Source organism: Hoplias malabaricus, chromosome 2 (assembly GCF_029633855.1).
Source record: "Hoplias malabaricus isolate fHopMal1 chromosome 2, fHopMal1.hap1, whole genome shotgun sequence".
Lineage (NCBI taxonomy): Eukaryota > Metazoa > Chordata > Actinopteri > Characiformes > Erythrinidae > Hoplias > Hoplias malabaricus.
Window position 1 is genome coordinate 47,401,940 of NC_089801.1, and position 9,524 is coordinate 47,411,463.

Here is a 9,524-nt window from a genome sequence, read left to right on the forward strand (position 1 = left end):
ATAACACATTAAAGTTCCCAGGTTAATCATGTGTTCACGTGTTAATATTGACAGCACTAAACATTCATCCATTCATTCATTCATTGTCTGAAACTGCTTATCCAATTCAGGGTCGCGGTGGGTCCAGAGCCTACCTGGAATCACTGGACACAAAGCAGGAACACACCCTGGATTGGGAGCCAGTCCTCCACAGGGGGACACACACTCACACCTACAGACACTTTTGAATCGCCAATCCACCAACCAACGTGTGTTTGGACCATGGGAGGAAACCGGAGCACCCGGAGGAAACCCACGCGGACACGGGGAGAACACCTCACAGACACCTGTGAGCGGGACTTGAACCCACAACCTCCAGGTCCCTGGAGCTGTGTGATTGAGACACTACCTGCTGCACCACTGTGCCGCCCCCAGCACTAAACATAAAAAATTTATGTAATGTTTGTAATGGATGGGACTAATTCAATATAACTGGATTCAAAAATGGGGGATATCCACATAGAGTAAAAGAGACCCAAATACTGACCCCTGTGGAACACCATACCATAACTGTCAGGGGCTGATTTTTCACATTTATTCTAAGAAATATAACTCAAAGCAAAATTTCAGCCAACACAGTACCTAGTCAGCAGTACCCAGACCATGAAAGCCCAGCAAATTTGGGGGGCCAGTCAATTTATGTTAATATCAGACAATTTTCCAATCACATTTCTAAAACACACTATTGATTTCCATTCATTTTTAATTTTGTGTTCTTTTAAATAATCAGTCCTCAGTAAAAGAAAGGTCATAGAACATTTGGGCATTCTTATCAGTAAAGTATGAGCCTGGGCATTATGACCACATGATCTTCCAAAGTCAATTTGAACTGGACAAAAGAGGAGGAAAAAGAGAGATAACGAGAATAGAGCAAATGGTACAAAGTCAGTTGGAGTTGGTGACTTTCAAAAATACTCCTCTTTTCACAAGGTGAAGAGTTTTTTCCTCTGTCTCTTTTGGTCTTTTGGCGTTTGTTTGGACCTCTGTGATTTCTACCTCACTGTGACTCTCAGCTGCAGCCACATTGATTCAGGTTTTTTTTTTTCATCTCAGCTCAGATCCACAGCTCAGTGCAGTTATGAAGACATGATTCAACAATAAATAAATAAATAAGTATATAAAAAAACAGAAATGTTGAAGCTTCTTCGAGAAGGTATTTCAGGGGTTCTGTCAGATCAACATGATGTCATTCAGTTTAAAACCTGCAGCACTGTTGTAAAACTATGTGAGACAGTATAAAGCATAAATCAAAAGGTAGTTTAAATAGATTAACCCACTGTTAGAAATTATATTTTATTATTTTCCTTTAACGTATTTTACCTGTAGTAACTTTTTTTACATGCTCGAAAATCTGGGAAAATCTTCCAATGTAAGTTAAGATTCTTTCCTTCTCTTGTCATCTGACATTTCAGAGATGCAAGGTTTTGTCGGGGCAACACAAAACATCCCTGAAAAAAGAGTTTAAATAAAAAAATCTGAGTTGCTTTGATGAACTGGTTTTAAAAAATTTTGTTTAGATTTTCCAAAACATTATACAGTCTCATATTGAAGAACCATGAGCTGCGACATCTCGGCCCTCCACTAGAGGCCAGTGTTGAGCCTTCATCTTATATTTTGGCAGAGATTCAAATCTGTTTAAGTTGAACTAACTATAAATACTTCAGTAACACAGATTTATTTATAATTATATAAATACATATACACATTATTTTAGTAATAATTCAGTAAGTACCAACAATTTTGAAGGCATTCTTCCCATTTTAATCCAAAACACTTAACATTCAGAGAATGGATCCTCACTATCTTGAGGGGGGGCAAAAATATTGACTTATTTTTGCTGTTTCAGATTACTAGAACTGACTCTAAATTCAGGAGAGCGCAAATTACATGAAACTAAACACAGACTGAAAGTGATACAAATCTAAACAGCACGAGTTACAAATGAAGTAATGTGGTAATTCATGAATGAATAAAGACTTCCAGACTTCACCCACATACAACCTACAGTCAGTTTCTTACTCAAATATAACATTCCACCCTAAATGTTGTGATTCTGCAACATTGACTTACGTTACTACTATAAAATATTCACTACTATGAATGATAACGTATGTACTATTAATATTTCTGTATTTTATATTAATTTATAATGAATTATTCAGTGTTGGCTACAAATTATTCAGTATTTACTACAAATTTCTATGAATTATTCAGTAACTTCCATAATTTTTCACTACAATGTTTACTACAATGAATATTCAGAATCTAATTTACGTTGTTATTCATTTTTCAGGACATTTTACAAATTATTATTTAACTACTATGAACTAATAAGAATCTATTAGAATGTAGTTTGTAATTATTTTTTTCTGTACCTACTGCAAATTATTTTTTCAGGAAATATAAGTTATGTAGAATTTATTATGAAGTCTCAAGTAACTTCTTAATATTTCTACATGAAGAGGTGGAAATATAAAGTGACTACTGTTAAACTAACATAGTGGATACGTTAAAAAATTTGAGTATGGAGTTCATTCCAATCATGCGAGCACAGTGTTCTATCCTCAAGCCAAGTGCAGTGTGGAAGAACCTTCCCGAACAACTGCCGGCAGAGTACGGGCTTAATTCAGGCTCAAACAGTGGAATGTAAACACACCGCAGGGACAAAGGGAAGCTTTCCAGCTCTTTATTTATCTGTATGAGATTACCTTCTACCAAAAATGTGCAGACTTGAATGTTTACTGTAGCAGGATTTTCTCTCTGTAGCCTTGGGATGCACTTTGCAGCTCACTTTTATGCCTTTCCCACCACATTTGACTCCATCGCTAATTACCGAGCCCTCTGAGAGGTGGATCAGGTGGGCTACAGAAGGAAACACACTTTAACTGTAAACCCCCCAGGTGCAGAATCTTTAAAAAACACATAATATCAAAGTGAGTCAGGTACAGAACACCTACATTAATTCGCTTAATGAGGCTGCAGGGTTTACTCTGGAAACTTTTAACATTAGCACTCAGAAATAATGAGGTTAGGAAGGAATCCAGCTGCTTTTTACATTACAAATAGTTCTTGGTGGAGTAATCTATCACTTGGGGAATCAACAGGGGATTTTTGATTAGGGAAATTCACTTATCCCAATTCATGGAATTATTTTCTATGCTGTTCCTTTGACGTCTGGTTCCTTTAAACACAAATGTGAAAAATACTAGGTCTATGTTGCTCTAGAAAGGTGCACTCCTCACCAGACCAATCTCCAAAATTCTTATTCAATGTTTATTAGACTTTAAACATTTGATATGTATTGTAATAATGTGGAATGGTATGTTTTAAAGTATGTTTTTATGCAAAAAGTATGTATGGCATTTCAAAATCAGGAAAGTACCTTTGTCATTGGAAGGTCTTGAGAAGCTTTGGTGCTTCATATCAGTGTCTTTTTTTTTTACATGTGGTTTCTATTATGTCATTGTGTTTTAGAGAAAATATGGAGGGCAGGGCTAATTAATGCAGAAATAAAAACCTTTTTTTTCTTGTTAATCTTATTAAAAAATAAATACTAGACAATCAACCATTAAAAAACAAAGAAGACCAAGAACATTTTGTTGATTTTAAGAATTAAAATTACTTATTTATTCAATGTAACATGTTAAAGCATGTGAAGTTAAATGTGGCTGTGTGCAGCTATATGGAATTGTATAAACACACTAACGCCACAAAATGTCTGCCCACCACAAAGACACACACTCGTGAAATAAGACAAATTCAGCAGTCCTCCTCTCTCTGTGAGATATAATACGTGTGTAAATGTTGCAGAGTTCCGAGCCATCCCGCTGAGCTTGTGAACTAACCAACGCCGAGATGAGGCTCTGGCCAATGTGGCAAACACAGCCCCAGAAACACACACAAACGGAAAGTGTTCCTGTGTTATTTCCTATTATTGAGCCACGATTCGCACTGAAGAACCAGCTGTTCTTTGTTTCCAGCTGGGAAGTAATTTTTCTGGTTTACGGACCAGTTTATTTAGGTGGAAACAAGCTGAACGGTTCCAAATTTAGTTCACAAACTGGAATGTGAAATACAGCTAACAGTTCCTACATAAGAATTCAGTCAGTCAGTAAGCGAAAATGCCTTTTCTAGGCCGGCCCATTATTATTCTATTTTAGGTGTCCAAATGTATTTTATGTTTACATTTATTGTACATTTTTTGTTTTTTTTTGGTAGATTTCTGTCCAGAATTTCCAGCTACTAATTTTCATTTAGTGAAACACTACACAGAAATATTCTCCCTGTTTGGTAGAGCAGCAAAATCAGTTTTTCTGTCTCAACGCCAACAATCCAAAGTAAGATTTTACCAATAAAATTAAAGCATTCACCAGCTCATATTTGAAACAGAGAGCTCTCAGTGAGTTCAGAATTATATCAGTGTTCTGTTTTGGAGCTAATGTGCTGCTGGTCTTTAGTGACATTACACTCTCCTCTCGCTGCCTTAAAGAGCCGCCGAGGCAGATCCTAACTTTCCCACCGGGTAAGTCATACTTGTGCACAATACAGAGCTTTCTCTCTCTCTCCCCCTCTCTTATATTTTCTTCTTCTTTTCTGTCTTTGCTTTTGTGGTTTCTTTTTTCTTCCTTCTCTCTATTTCTTTCTCATTCTATTTTTGTCTCCCATATTTGCTTCTTTTCTCTTTCTCTCATTCTAACTTTTCATTTCTTCTGTATATTTTCCTTGCTTCATTTGTTCCTTTCTTTTCTCCATTCATTCTCTCTTTTGCTGTCTCTCATGTGATAAATGTTTAATGTTAAATGGAAGTGATGCAAGAGAGTGAGAGACAGAGAGAGAGTGAGAGAGAGAGAGAACATTACCTATTTCTCAAATTAAATACAGATGCATAAAAAGCCTGAGGCAAGAAGGCTCTCCTGTACTAATACGTTCAGTGCTGTGAGGAATTTAGTGATGTGAGGAAATCACTGGAATACCTACAACCCACTGTGTGTGTGTGTGTGTGTGTGTGTGTGTGTTCTACTGACTCACCCAAGCACTCATACTGAGTGGTTCTTGGATGAGGCAATAAGACGCCCTCATGTATCCCCAGTTAGACCCAGCTTAGATCTGTTAAAGGGCCCATGGCGTGCCAAACTGACACTTTCTCACTTTTTTTTTGTGATGTCACAACCTTCAAAGTATTTAGACATATCTGCAGTATGTACACTTTCCCAACAAATGTACTGTAATTCTACATCCATACTATACGCAAGCTAGCACTTGTGCAAATGGAGGGATGTTTGTGTCGTTAATTAGTATATAAAATAAATAATCACTGAAATAAATTATTAAAATTGGAATGAATTAATTAAATAGCAGATTCATTTATTCCTTTTGAAATAGAAACTTATCTACGTCAGTTCAGTGTATTTAATTGTTATTTATAAGTGCATATTTATGCTTTATTTATTTTGAATTTTATATAAGCCAATAGTCCACCCACCTGAGTGGGTGGGTGCTAACTCTGGGTCTGCACTCCCTGATTCAATCTCCTCTGGTGTAGACATATACTACCTAGATGTAGACTTATGAACTCCCGACAAATGTCTTCCACCCCCTTGAATGGAGTCGCCATGTTGTTGAAAACAACCACAACAGACCAAAGCAATCAACCTGTATGGGAATGTCAGCTTATTCCTTTTGGGTGCAACTATTTTTTGATGATGACTGTATATTACTGACGTGCTTGTCTTTGTCTTGTCCTCCAATGTCACAACTAGCCATGCCCTCTTCCTGTCATGTGACTCTTCCAGGTGTTTGTCCTCTGTTAATGTTAAACCTCCTGGCCCTTTGTCTCTGTGCTTGTTGGTCGTTGAAAATGATATGGTGGGTTTCTAACCTTTTGGGTCTGTTCCATTCATTCATCCTTCTCAGTGTTACTCTGATTCTTCTCTTTGTTGGTTTTTCCTTTAAAAACCCAGTTTCCTATGCTGCTCTCTCTCTCTGTCTCTCTCTCTCTCTCATACACACACACACACACACACACACACACACACACACATTATTCCCTTTGTGTTCCTCTTACATTTATGACTTATTCATTTTTTGTTCCTGTCTTTCTTACCTAATTCCGGTCTCTAGTCTCTGTGCCCTTCTGTAATATATTTGGTCTTTGTTTAATATTATAGTCTGTATTCCGCTGGGTTCCACTTTAATGAGTTCTGTTGTTTTTTAGTTTTAGTTATTGTCTGGAGTTGTTCAATCTCTCTCTCTCTCTCTGTATACTTAGGTTTTCCTTTCTCTCTGTCTCTCTGTTTGGCTTCAGTTTCACTATTTTTCCAAATCTTTGTTTAGTGTTAGTTTCTAATTGTGCTTTTCCACTGCATGGTCCCTACTTGACAAGGCTTGGCTCTATTAGACTTTTTTCACGTTTCCATTAATTAAACCATTGGTGGCTGGTGAAAGAATCCAGTGAGAGTCGAATGGTGCAACAAGGAATGAGACAGCCTTACTGATCTGTCTGCACTGATATTTAGAGCTGTGTTTAGTCCCCGAACACAATAACACGCGGATACACAACACTTAACATTACCATCACCATTATTGTAGTTTTCAAGGCCGGTGGTTCCCGTTCGAGACAGTGTTTTGAGACGTTGTAGTGGAAAAGCAACCATCCACAATGGACTAAAAAGTGGTTAGAGCCAAGTAGGTACCATGCAGTGGAAAGCACCATAAGTGCAGTCTGTAAGCCTAAAGTTTAGCACTTTGGATTTAGTTTTAGTTATCATTCTTTTGTTTTTAGTATTAGTAGTATTTCCTAGTTGTCATGAGAGTTCTAAATGTTGACTGAGCCATTTGTTAGTACTGGGTAAAAAAATAATGGTGTTAATATTTTAGGCACGTTCTGTGAAACACTGGAGTAACCTTCACTTAAAGATTGCTATAACAATGTGGGATTAGCAGAGGACATTAAGTGAACATTGAACAAACTCCAGACTGGACACATTAAATATGAAATAAGCATTAGCCTTAAGCATGATAATGCATGAGGACTAATGAATGAGGATTAAACTAATGGTGGACGCTATATAAATATTAGACATTTTCATATTATATATGTATTACAATATAATTACAAAGTATTTGACATGAAAGCCTCTTTCAATTATATAAATACTGTGCAACATTTCCAAATACTGTACTATGTTGACATGATGTCAAATCATGGATATTTTCTGATGGTCATTGGTCAGGGTCCTTTAACAAGTCTGAAAAATATTTATAAATACAATTTAGATGAAGCATACAACAAAACGGATCTCTGGAGCTCCATCACTCCAGAGAACACTGCCCCACAGTCTAATGCGGAGGAGGTCTATAACTCCTCTAGCCCACCCTTGGCATTGAGCATGGAGACTTAAGAGCATCTTTTTCTATTAGTTAACGCTTTACAAGCAAATGATACAAACAGGTTGTTCAGGCACAAATTAAGGCATTTATTCATTCATTCATTTTCTGTAAAAGTGTAATACTGTTCAGGGTTGTGGTAACTGAAAACACATTCAGCTGAATAAAAATGCAGTGACATCTCCCAAAATTAGTACATAATTTAATAAATTAGCCCAGTTATTCCTAGCATTCTTACTTTAGAATTTATTACAACTTGTAATTATTTTGCAGCCAATAAGCAAGCACCCGTCCACTGGTGGCGCTGTTTGTTTAAATGCACTCACACACTCTGTTACTCACCTGAAGAGCTATAAATATAGCATGGTTGTCTTGTTAGCAATAGTGTTACACAAAGAAAAAAACAATGGCTATTCGAGCTTTTTGGAGCTTATGGCTAGGTTTAAGGTTAATTATAGGTTTAGGGTAAGGGTCAGGTTTAGGATCTGGGAGATGTTTCAAATTTTTGGCTGCTTTTTGTAACCTTTTTGTAAAATGCTGCTGTTTGTAACCTTTTGGAACTTACAGCGCCATGTATTAAAAAAACATGGCTCTATATAGAACCATGAACACTTAAAGAACCCTTTGCATAATTAAGCGGTTCTCCGCACTGTAAAACCTTATTCAAAGTTCTATTAAATGTGATAAAAGGTTCTATATTGCACAAAAAAGGGTCATATATTGTTATGACGTCAAGCTTGTTACAATAGAACTGTTCTGGTTCCCATTTTCTAAATGTTCCTTAAAGGAAAACTAAGTGGGTTTTATATATATATATATACATATATATATATATATATATATATATATATATATATATATATATATATATATATATATATATTTAAAGTCATTGTAATGCTTCTCTGACCTGTAATAGAGATAATAGAGATGCTGTTGTTGCTACTCTAGGTTCAGCACCGCAGAAACTGCACTATGTTACTTTTGGAAGAGGGTAGGCAACCACCGCTTCTTTATTGATATTAATACAGTGCTGTAAAAATGAATTACACTAAGGGGAGTTCCAGGAGCCCAAAACCCAAATCTTACAAAGTGTTCCTTTAACAAGCACATTCTCTATCAATCTAAAAACCCCTTTCACTGGGCAAAGAACCCTTTAATTGCAAAAGGATTCTGTATAAAACAATTTTCTTTAATAGATGTGGCTCTTTAGCTGGGTCCAGCTTGTATACTCTTTAGAGAAGAGCATGGAAGTATTGGTTAGAAGAGTAAAATGGCCCCAGCACTCTCTAGAGTGACAGGCCACCATCCAATACCTTTAGGATGAGCTGGAGTAGGTTTGATGTCCAGAACTAATCATCCGTCATCAGTAATTGACCTCACAAATGCAGAGCGACTACAAACTTTTGGCCATATGGTGCACCGGAAGAGGGAATAAACTCTCTCTCTCTCTCTCTCTCTCTCTCTCTATCCTCGACTCCAGGCTGTCGACTAATTCAGAGAGCAGCGCAGTGGAGCGCGCCGAACGCCACACGCGCACACGGCTTCAGCAGAGCACCTAGACGCATATCGGGGGGGGTGGGGGGGGGTTCCACGCGCAAGAGTTTGGCAGTTCTTCACAAAGCAAAGCTCGCCCGTCCCGAACGACATAAATAATTATACTTCGACCAAAGCAAAATAACAGAGGGCACTGACACTCACCTCGCGCCATCAACCCGACGAGGAAGAGGAAGAAAGTGCGTTTTTCCGCGCGAGGCATCCCGTCCTCCGCACGCGAACCGACAAACTCAAAACAAATGTTAGGAAAGTGGAAGATGCGGTGAGAGAGAGAGAGACAGAGTGTGTGTGTGTGAGAGAGAGAGAGAGAGAGAGAGAGAGAGAGAGAGAGAGAGAGATGCAATGGAAAGGAGAAGGGATCCCGGGTTATCCGCGTTGTGAGAGCGCGCGGAATGTGCGTGCAGGGGAGGGGCGTGAGTTTTGGCCCGGCCCACCGCGTATACCCACATGGTGCGTCTTAAACGCAAAGAGGAATGATTATGATAACAAAAAGGGGGAAACTATTTATTCAAACGTGCAACAGTTTGGGTACAGCTGCTATA

At 37.8% G+C, this 9,524-nt stretch overlaps 1 protein-coding gene across 1 annotated transcript in view; it reads right to left on the reverse strand.

Moving 5' to 3' along the window:
* chrna6 (cholinergic receptor, nicotinic, alpha 6) overlaps positions 1-9,191 on the reverse strand; it is a 33,888-nt gene extending 24,697 nt beyond the window's left edge. The window contains exon 1 of the mRNA XM_066658645.1: positions 9,127-9,191. The gene's annotated coding sequence lies outside the window, so the exon portion shown is untranslated. The remainder of the gene's footprint in view (positions 1-9,126) is intronic.
* Positions 9,192-9,524: the final 333 nt, after the last annotated feature.